The sequence below is a fragment of the Otolemur garnettii genome, unplaced genomic scaffold, assembly GCF_000181295.1.
Source record: "Otolemur garnettii isolate 467f Iridium unplaced genomic scaffold, OtoGar3 scaffold00077, whole genome shotgun sequence".
NCBI lineage: Eukaryota > Metazoa > Chordata > Mammalia > Primates > Galagidae > Otolemur > Otolemur garnettii.
The window spans coordinates 2,320,464-2,332,314 of NW_003852472.1; the positions used below are offsets into that span (position 1 = coordinate 2,320,464).

Consider the following 11,851-nt stretch of genomic DNA (forward strand, 5'->3'; position numbering starts at 1 on the left):
TCATTGTTGTTTGGCGGGCCCGGGCTGGGGATTCGAACCCGCCACCTTAGGTGTATGTGGCTGGCACCTCAGCCGCTTGAGCCACAGGCACTGAGCCAATATTTAAGCATCTTAAAGGCCCTCTTCCCTAGCTATTCAAATAAAACTACATATTCATTTCTCATCATAAACACTGTGTTCCTGAAAAATCAATATAAAATTCTCTTGATAACCATACTTAAAAATATATACCCCAATATTACACATTTTTGCTATGCACTTAGTTCTGTTTATATATACATTAGTGGTCCTGAAATATTTTAATGAAATCTGTAAACTCTTCCCCTAGAAACGACATACAAAAACTATGCAAACAATTTCAGAAAGCCCATCCATGGATCCTAGATTAAGGATATCGACTATCTGAGGAGTTTTTAAAGTACCTAAGGTGGCGCCGGTGGCTCAGTGAGTAGGGCGCCGGCCCCCCATGCCAAGGGTGGCAGGTTTGAACCCGGCCCCAGCCAAACTGTAACAAAAAAAATAGCTGGGCACTGTGGTGTGTGCCTGTAGTCCCAGCTACTCAGGAGGCTGAAGCAAGAGAACTGCCTAAGCCTAAGAGCTGGAGGTTGCTGTGAGCTGTGATGCTACAGCACTCTAGAGGGCAACAAAGTGAGAGACTCTTAAAAAATTGAAGTAAGATTGGACTTTCATCCTCTCAATGTTTGTTCTGCTCCAGGGCATCCTGTACTCTTACGTTGAAAGTATAATGTTTAAATATTTTTGCCTTAAACCTGAGGAATATTTTCCTATTGAAAGTACCCATATAGGGCTCAGTGCCTATAGCACAGTGGTTACGGTGCCAACCACAGACACTGAGTGTGGTGGGTTCAAGCCTGGGTTCAGGCCAGCTAAACAACTGTAACAAAAAAATAGCCAGGTGTTGTGGTAGGTACCTGTAGTCCCAGCTACTTGGGAGGCTGAAGCAAGAGAATCGCTTAAGCCCAAGAGTTTGAGGTTGCTGTGACCTGTGACTCCATAGCACTCTACTGAGGGTGACATAATAAAACTCTGTCTCAGAAAAAAAAAAAAGTACCCATACAATAGTAACAACATCAACACTGCTCTCAGACAAGGAAACTTCCTACCTTTGGCCTACTAGGGTTAAACTCTTCTCTGTCCTCTCCCCATACTTCAAGAACTAATTCCCATGAATAAATTATTATTAACTATAAGCTCTCTAAATCCTCATTAATTTCATATAATTGTCTTTGAACATACCCACATATTTCTCAAATTCACTCTCTCCAGATTCTCCAATACTACTGGAGATTACTATACTCACCTCCTTTTCCTTTACCTAGATAAATTTGAATCAATCTGATTATCAATCTCACATCAACCTATAATTTCTTTGCCTCTCTTGTTCTATTACATTTACTTGGAAAAACTATAACCCTGATTGACTCATATGAATTTAACTCCTGGCCTGTTCAGCTTAAACTTGGCTAGAATTAAAAATACAACAAAAAGGCCGGGCATGGTGGCTAACACCTGTAATCCTGAATCTCTAAAAGCCAAGGAGAATCAATCATGTGAGCTTAGGAGTTTGACACCAGCTTGAGCAAGAGTGAGACCCTGTCTCTAAAAAATAGTTGGGAGGCTGGGCACAGTGGCTCACATCTATAATCCTAGCACTATGGGAGGCCAAGGAGGGTGGATTGCCTGAGGTCACGGGTTCAAGACCAGCCTGAGCAAGAGAGAGACCCTGTCTCTAACAATAGCTGGGCGTGGCTTGGCAGCCGTAGCACAGTGGTTATGGTGCCAGCCACATGCACAGAAGGTCGGTTAAACAATTACAACTGCAACAAAAAATAGCTGGGCATTGTGGTGGGTGTGTTGTAGTCCTAGCTACTTGGGAGGCTAAGGCAAGAGAATCTCTAGAGCTCAAGAGTTGAGGCTGCTGTGAGCTGTGACACCATGGTATGGTACTCTACCGAGGGCAACATAGTGAGACTCTGACTCAAAAAAAAAAAAAAAAGCTGGTTGTTACGGAGGATGCTTACAGTCCCAGCTACCTGGGAGGCTGAGGCAGGAGGATCACCTGAGCCCAAGAGTGTAAGGTTGCTATGAGCTACAATGCCATGGCACTCTACTAAGGGCAACAAAGAAAAAAATCTCCAAAAAAAAAAAAAAAAAGATAAAAGAAGACTAAGTGGTCTCAAATTCACTTCCAGGCACCTCAATAGGTCCTCAACACTGCCTAATAATCACAGTGTGTTTTCTTAGTCCATCTACATTACTGCTCTCCTGGACACGCATCTTCTCCAGTCTCCTCAAACCTTCCATGCTTTATATTCATCATACAGAACTAGTCAGTAAGTTAGAGCCTAGTCCATTTGTCACGATACCACCACTTTTTCTGTTTAAAAATGTTTAATAAAAAATAGTAACAATAGGCTCAGTGCCCGTAGTACAGTGGTTACAACACCAGCCACATACACCAAGGCTGGAGAGTTCAAACCTAGCCCAGGCCTGCCAAACAATAGTAACAACTATAACCAAAATATAGCCAGGCGTTGTGGCAGGCACCTGTAGTCCCAGCTACTTGGAAGGCTGAGACAAGAGAATCACTTAACCCCAAGAGTTTGAGGTTGCTGTGAGCTGTCACTCCACCACACTCGTACCAAGGGTGATAAAGTGAGACTATGTCTCAAAAAACAAAACAAAACAAAAAAACCAAAAGGCTCAGTGCCTGTAGCACAGTGGTTACGACGTCAGCCACATACATGGAGGGTGGTGGGTTTAAACCCAGGCCAGGTAAACAAACGCAACAAAAAAATAGCCAGGTGTTATGGCGGGCTCCTATAGTCCCAGCTACTTGAGAAGCTGGGAAGAGAATTGCTTAAGCCCAAGAGTTTGAGGTTGCTGTGAGCTGTGACGCTATGGCACTCTACCTAGAACAACACAGTGGAATCTGTCTCAAAAATAACAACAACAAAGAAAGAAAACAATAACAACAAACAAAACCAAGCTGGTGCTGTGGCTCATACCTGTAATCTTACCTGTAAACTGTGGGAGGCTAAGGTGGGTGGACTGCTTGAGTTCAGGAGTTTAAGACCTGCCTGAGCAAGAGCAAGACCCCCCATCTCCACCAAAACCAAAAATTTACCCAGGTTATATGGCAGGCAGCTATAGTCCTAGCTCCTGGGGAGGCTAAGACTAGAAGAGGACGACATAGTAAGACTTTGTCTCCAGGAAAAAAAAAAAAACAGTGATCACAAAACTTTAAAGCATGTAATTAGGAAGAAAAAGCCCAGCAGTTAAAACACAAACTAAATTAAATAACCAAGCAATGCTAAAATACAGCCCATTTCAGAAAAAAATTGTTTCGAGTAATCAGGAATAACTAGAAAACTTTCAGAACACTTGATTTCTGGCTCAGCACCTGTGGCTCAAGTGGCTAAGGTGCCAGCCACATACACCTAAGGTGGCGGGTTTGAATCCAGCCCAGGCCTGCCAAACAACAATGACGGCTGCAACCAAAAAAAAAATAGCTGGGCGCTGTGGTAGATGCCTGTGGTCCCAGCTACTTGGGAGGCGGAGGCAAGAGACTCACTTGAGCCCAGGAGTTGGAGGTTGCTGTGAGCTGTGATGCCATGACACTCCACCCAGAGTGATAGCTTGAGACTCTGTCTCAATAAAAAAAACAAAAAAACAAAAAAACAAAAACACTTGATTTCTATCACCAAAACCAACTAAGCACAAATGGCATTGAAAGACTAGATAAACTTACTTCAGGTTGTTAAGTGGAAGAACTAACCTGAGAAGAGCAACATATAAAAAAGCAGTCTGGAAACAGCAGGAAAGACAGGCCAGTGTAAGAAAACTGAAGGTTAAAAACAGTGACAAATAACTGAATATGAAAGTATGAGCCTCCCCCCCCACCAAAAAAAAAAAAAAAGGCTACAGGGAAATAACTAGGATGAAATAAATCCCAGAGGTAACAGAATACTTATGTCCTTGTTAGGAGAAAGGCAAATAGGTTTAGACATTTAATAAGTTATACTATATAATGCCAATTAAGATTTAAACATTAAAGTGCTATCATGGGTAGATTAAGAAAAAATTGGCCTGGCTTGGTGGCTCACGCCTGTAATCCTACCACTCTGGGAGGCTGAGGCAGGTGCAGGTGGAATGCCTAAGCTCAGGAGTTTGAAACCAGCCTGAGCCACAGCAAGACCTCATCTCTAAAAAAAAGAAAGCCAGGCGTTGTGGTGGGCACCTGCAGTCCCAGTCACTTGGGAGCTGAGGCAAGAGAATTGTTTAAGCCTAAGAGTTTGAGGTTGCTGTGAGCTGTGATGCCATAGTACTCTACTGAGGGTGACAAAGTGAGACTCTGTCACAAAAATAATAAAAAATAAAAAAAATTAAAAAGACTTAAATATTGAGGAAATAATCACCAGAGAAACAAATTCACAAAACCAAGGCAACAGAAGAGGTAGAAATACAGGCTCCATTGAGAAGACTATAAATCCCTTTTCTGGCTTGGCGCCCATAGCACACTGGTTGCAGTGCCAGCCACATATACTGAAGTTGGTGGGTTCGAACCTGATCCAGGCCTGGTCAACAACAATGACAACTGCAACAAAAAATGGCTGGTTGTTGTGGCAGGCACCTGTGGTCCCAGCTACTTGGGAGGCTTAGGCAAGAGAACCATTTGAGCCCAGGAGTTTGAGGTTGCTGTGAGCTGGGACACCAAGGCAATCTACTGATACAGTGAGATTCTGTCTCAAAAAAAAAAAAAGTCCCTTTTCTGGCAAAGTTCTAACTTTAAAGGCCAGTCTGCCTTTTAAGAATTTTAGGTGACTACAGGTTATTATTCCTTTGGCTGACTTGTTTTTGTTGCCTGATTAAAATTCAATTTGTTGTTCCCCAATAATCATGCTTAAGATGGGCTAACAAAGAGGTTTTATAGTTTTATAAAGTATAAACTCTATCCCTGGGGATACTTTCCACAGATATAGAATATCCTAGTTCTAGTTCCCCAGAACTACATTTCAAAATGTTAAAGTAAGCAAAGATAATTTATTTAAGATTCCATTCTTTTCATAGATAACAATACTATCAGTACTCACAAAGCAAGATACATCATGACCCTGGCAAGAATTAAAAACAAATGTGTGCCCCACAAAAGCTAATTCTCTTCAGCTAGTATTAGAAAATCTTTAGAATAGAGATATACACAGAGTCTAATGCTCAGAATAACAGATTATATATTTAAAATTATCCTAAAATGAAATTTATCACTAAGGAGATTAATGTGAGACTAAGTTTCATCTTTAGCATATTAAATAGGTATATTTTAATAGAGTCTATTGTAACTGCTATACTTCTTAATTTACTGATATTTCTATTAAAAAAATACTCAAATTTAGCATAAAGTTCTTTAAACGTCTTCCACTCAGAAGCATGGAATTACAAAGAAGTGAAGTGGTGGGACAGCTGCACCACAAGATGGTCCAGCAATTTATTTTTATTTATAAGGTGTGTTTTCCTGCCAAAGCCACACCATATAACTCTTTTTTCTTAAAAATGAAAGAAATGAACTCACCCAACCCCCTCCCAATAGGCCAGCTCCCTGCGAGCAGTCCTTCAGTAACTGGATCATTTCAGCATGAGGCATGCTGGCAGTCACAGCCAAATGGGAGCCGGCATGGCTGGACTCAGGGGGATCTGAAAAAGTATAAAACCACTTATGTGCTAAGGGCTTCCCCTATCCCCCATTCAGCACAATTAATCTACTAGGATTAATTAAATAGGGAGAGAGATTAGAAGACCAAACAACAAGATTAGCAATATCATAATTTGTTGGCAAAGCTTCTTCCTAATTGCTAAACAGGAAAAAATATGTCTTGGATATGTGGGAGGTTAAAATACCTAGTGTGTACAATTCTACATTTGCTCCTATCATGATAAATATATACCTTGAAAGTCACATTTCTTAATAAAAAGACAAAAAGAAATTATTTGTAACCGCTCATTCCAATACTGAATTTAACTTAACATCAGTATAATCTAAGCCATAAAACCCTAAGAAAACTTCTGACAACCTACATTCTGATTCTTTTTTTTTTTTGAGACAGAGCCTCAAGTTGTCCCCCTGGGTTGAGTGCTGTAGCATCACAGCTCACAGCAACCTCCAATTCCTAGGCTCAAGCTAAGTCTCCTGCCTCAGCCTCCCAAGTAGCTGAGACCACAGGCGCCCAGCTATTTTTTGGTTGCAGCCGTCATTGTTGTTTGGTGGGCCTGGGCTGGATTCAAACCCGCCACCTTAGGTGTATGTGGCTGGCACCTTAGCCACTTGAGCCACAGGCACCGAGCCTACATTCTGATTCTTATTTCACTTTTTATTCACCTAAACATGTTGAAAGTCTAAGGACAACATTCACATACCAGCTTGTCTCAATCTCCATATGTTTTTATCAACAAATGTGGGAATTCTGTTACTATATAAAATATTTTCAAAATGTTTTGAAAATATATAATTTATCTTTTACTTGAAGACAAAGTCTCACGCAGTTGCCCAAGCTAGAGTGCAGTGGCATCATCATAGCGCAGTGCAACCTGAAACTCCTGGTTTCAAGCAATGCTCCAACCTCAGCCTGCTTAGTAGCTGAAGACCACAGGCTTGTGCCAATATGCCTGGCTACTTTTTCTATTCTTTATAGAGACAGGTGTCTTGCTATGTTGCTCAAGATGATCTTGAATTCTTGAGCTCTAGCAATTCTCCCACTTCGATCTCATGAAGGGCTAGGATTACAGGCTACCTTACTCAGCTATCCTATAATTTATCTTTTAACATAATCCTGGCTCTAATCTCTAACTCATTTAAAAAAAAAAAAACTTCAAGAGCTAAAATTTATTTTTAAAAAGAAATCTTCAGGCTATGAACACTCAGTTATTAAGACAAGTAAGAAATATATTTTAAAATATATAATACTCACTGGTAATGAGACAAAACTACATCATGTGTCTTCTGATATGATCTACTAAGAATGTATCAATTTGGTGGTATTTCTATCAAATATTCTAAATCCAATCATGAAGAAATAAACCAAAACTGAGAACCACTCTATAAAATAACTGGCTCCTATTAGGTTAGAACATCATGGTTTTGAAAGAAGATATTGCTGAGGAATAGTCTCAGATTAGAAGAAACAAAAGAAACAAGTAAATGTAATACAGCGTATCACATTATATCCTATTAATACCAAAACCAATGTTTGTGGCTAAAAGATTATTGAACAATCGGCAAAATTTAAATAAGAACTATAGATTTGAAGATAACAGAATTGTTTCAATATTAAGTTCCTGATTCTGATTAACTGTACCATAGTTACATCAGACAGTATCTTTTTTTTAAAGAAATACATAATCAAGTGTTTTATCAAAGAGCATCCTGCCTGGCAACTTTCTTGGCTCAAAATAAAATAATTTGTGTGTGTAAAGAGAGAAAATAATAAAACAAATACAATCAATGTTAATATTTGAGGAACCTAATTGAAAAGTACATGGAAATTCTTTATAGTGTTTTGTCAACTTGCGTATATAGGATTATTCAAACAAAATTTTTTTTAAATGTATTAAGGACAATGCTAAATTAGTCCAAATTGTTTCAGAATTCCAAATGTTTTAAAAAGTGTTATTTTCTTCTTACATCTCTAGCCAAAGGCTTCCCTGCTAGGATATGTCCAAAACAAGAGTTCAAACATCAGAGACTAACAAAACACTACGGCTGTAATACATTACAAGAAAGGAAAGGAGCTATTAGGATGGCAGATTTCACCTTAGGTAACAGTTATCTTTTCATCCAATTGCCTCATGAAGCATTCTCCTAAGTCATCAGGCTTATAAAACTATTTGATATCCCTAAAAACCAACTATTAATAGCATTATCTCCTCAATAAATGGAACTTCTGTAAGAAATAACATTAAATAGCCATGTAACTATTTTTTTTGATAAGAGTCTCACTTTGTCACCCTCAGTAGAGTGCCATGGCATCAGAGTTCACAGCAACCTCAAACTCCTGGACTCAAGTGATCCTCTTACCTCAGCCTCCCAAGTAGCTGGGACTATAGGTGCCTGTAACAACATTCGGCTATTTTTAGAGACAGGGTCTTGTTCTTGCTCAGGCTGGTCTTAAACCACAACCTCAGGCAATCCATCTGCCTTGGCTTCCCAGAGAGCTAGGATTATAGGCATGAGTCACTGCAACTGGCCCCATGTAACTACTAAATGCAATGTACTGTGCTAAACATCATATGATATGTAGTATAAAATGAGTAAGGTAGTTCTCATTCTCAAATAATTTACATTCTAGAAAGATTTAATGAATACAAACATATCCCTTACCATCATACTAGGCTCTACTCAGGTGAACACTCCAAAATTCCAATATCTCTAATAATTGTCCTCTCTCCCATCTAAAGGTCTCCCCATTAGTCCTCTTCTAAAGCTATTGCTCACAACTTTCTCTCTCTAGGCCTCATCTCTCTACACAGTAAATATACTGAGAAGCTTTGCAGAACATTAAATTCTACAAAACCAAGGAGAACATAAAAGAGAGAAACTTTAATCCTTAATGCATTGTTTTAAACTTCCTTTAGATGAAGAAAGAATCCAAAGCTAAGGCAGCACCTGTGACTCAAAGGAGTAGGGCGCCGGCCCCATATGCCAAAGGTAGTGGGTTCAACCCAGCTCTGGCCAAAAACTGCAAAAAAAAAAAAAAAAAAAATAATAATAATAATAATAATACAAAGCTATGTTTTATGGTCTACTTATCTATTACTCTTTACTACATTGTACCCTGGCTAAGAAGCCAAAAGTCCTCCAAGAAAACAAATTTTACAAGTAGGACAAACACAGCTTACATGCAAAACACAGGAGACCACCAGTGAAATATCAGATAGTTAGTAATGGATAATGAACTATTATTTAAAGTAGGAAAAACAAATAATAAAGACAAGTATATAGGCCCTTAATTTTGTAGACTGGTATTACACTGGCCTTACTTTTTCCTAACTAAGAAAAATCACTGCCGCCTTATAGCAGTTTAATATAAGCAAGTTTGTATTTCCTACTCTCAAGCTAAGCTATAGCAAAATTTCACTATTTCTTTTGGAGACAGTTTTATTATGATGCCCTGGGTAGAGTGCCCAGGGCATCATACCTCACAGCAACCCCAAACTCTTGGGCTCAAGTGATCCTCTTGCCTCAGCCTCCCAGGTAGCTGGGACTACAGGCACCTGCCATGGACGCCCGGCTAGTTTTTCTATTGTTATTAAAAATAGGGTGGTGCTCTTGCTTAGGTGGTCCTGAACTCCTGAGCTCCAGTAATCCACCTGCCTCAGCCTCTCAGAGTAGTAGGATTATAGGTGTGAGCCACTGCTCCCACTGTCATAAAATTAATGCTTTAAATCCTCATTTGAAAATTTGGGAGTGGCGAACTGCCTTGCAGGGTAAGTTCTTAGAACTCTACTCTCTGGCTCACAAAAAGTGTCAATCAGCTTTTCTGTCTTAACGAACCCAAAAGATCTTTTACTTATTTATTTATTTATTTATTTATTTTTGGAGACAGAGTCTCAAGCTGTTACCCTGGGTAGCATGCTGTGGCATCATAGCTGACAGCAACCTCCAACTCTTGCGCTCAAGCAATCCTCTTGCCTCACTTTTTCCATTTTTAGTAGTGACAGGGGTCTCGCTCTTGTTCAGGTTGGTCTTGAACTACTGAACTCAAGCAATTCACCTGCTTCAGCCTACCAGAGTGCCAGGATTATAGGCATGAGCCATTGCACCCAGCCCCAAAAGATCTTTTAACCACAAATTATAGTCTTTCACGTTATTCACATACTTGAATAGCTAAACTAAATATGTAACATATTGTTTAAGATTTTTTTTTTTTTTTTTGAGACAGAGTCTTACTATGCCACCCTTAGTAGAGTGCCATGGCATCACAGCTCCCAGCAACCTCCAACTCCTGGGCTTAAGCAATTCTCTTGCCTCAGCCTCCTAAGTAGCTGGGACTACAAGCGTCCACCACAACGTCCCACTATTTTTTGTTGCAGTTGTCACTGTTGTTTAGCTGGCACGGGCCAGGTTTGAACCCACCACCCTTAGTGTATGTGGCTGTCGCCATAACCACTGTGCTATGAGCACTGAGCCCAGATTGTGATAAGATTTTAAAAGAAGAAAATATTAGCATTTAAGGACTTAAGTGATTCAAGAGTCTAAAACCCATTCTGAGATGATTTTATACACAGGATTCTCACATAGTTAAGATAGTAATCTGTGGCTCTGTGCCTGTAGCTCAAGTGGCTAAGGCACTAGCCACATACACCAGAGCTGGCAGGTTGGAATCCAGCCCGAGCCTGCCAAACAACATTGACAACTACAACCAAAAAATAGCTTGGCGCTGTGCCAGGCACCTGTAGTCCCAGCTACTAAGGAGGCTGAGGCAAGAGAATCGCTTAAGCCCAGGAGTTGGAGGTTGCTGTGAGCTGTCACACTGTGGCACTATACCCAGGGTGACAACTTGAGGCTCTGTCTCAAAAAAAAAGATAGTAATCTGTGACAACCACACAAAGCTGTGTCATGATTCCAAAACTCTGTAATGATGAAATGACAAATGCATTTCCCCTCAGTATCTAAAAACATTTAAGAAAATATTCAGGTTTGTTACAGTTTCCTAGAAAATACAGCCAGCCAATTAGTTCCTAATTTTGTCTTTTTTAACCAAATAATAAGAAATTTAGGGACTGGGTGTGGTGACTCATGCCTGTAATCCTAACACTCTGGGAGGCTGAGGCAGGTAGATTGCCTGAGCTCACGGGTTAGAGACCAGCCTGAGAGAGCGAGACCCCATCTCTAAAAAACAGCTCGGCTTTATGGCGGGTGCCTGTTGTCCCAACTGCTTGGGAGGCTAAGGCAAGAGGATTGCTTAACCCAAGAGTTTTAAGGTTGCTGTGAGCTAAGATGCCCACCGCACACTACCTAGGGTAACCGAGACTCTGTTTAAAAAAAAAAAAAAAAAATTTAAAGAGCTAATGAAAAACAGTGCTTCATTTTATTGGTCTAGAATAAGAAAATCTGCTGGCTAGGCACAGTGGCTCACACCTATAATCCTAGCACTCTGGGAGGCTGAGGCAGGTGGATCACTCCAGGAGGGAGGGAGTTCAAGACCAGCCTAAGCAAGAGTGAGACCCCCATCTCTACTAAAAGCAGAAAAACTAGTCAGGCATTGTAGTAGGCGCCTCTAGTCCCAACCACTCAGGAGGCTGAGAGTCTGAGGTTGCTGTGAGCTAAAATGATGCCATGGCACTCTACCTAGGGTGACAGAAGGAAACTCTGTCTCAACAAAAAGAAAAGAAAATCTGCTAAGTTATAGTTGAGAGTCTTTACCAATGTTTTAGAGAAAGAAAATTACTTTTGAATATACTTTTGTTGGCATAATCTACCCCTAAGATAACTAACTGAGGTAACTTAGCTCTTCTAATTTAAGATGCCTTTGTTTATAATTAAAAGGAATGGGAAAAAAAGAAATCCTGGAAGTCTACCATAATTTTAATGGATCAACAGCCCTTTCTTGGCCCTATTCTGGCCAAGACACCAAGAAGAAAGTATCAGCCAGTATGCTAGTAAGTTAAATTTATCAACAAAAGAAGCATAAGTACTCTCAAAACCTACATTAAAAAAAAAAATCTTATTGGATCAACCCTGAGGTGAAAAAGACAATCACAAAGACTAGATTAGTGTCTTACGTGTTGTTCACTTTCTGTTGGTTCTAATGCCTGAGTTTCTCCATCTATAAGATTT

General features: G+C 40.1%; 1 protein-coding gene across 2 annotated transcripts in view; it reads right to left on the minus strand.

Moving 5' to 3' along the window:
• BAZ1B (bromodomain adjacent to zinc finger domain 1B) overlaps window positions 1-11,851 on the minus strand; it is an 84,061-nt gene that overhangs the window by 32,614 nt on the left and 39,596 nt on the right. The window lies entirely within an intron of this gene.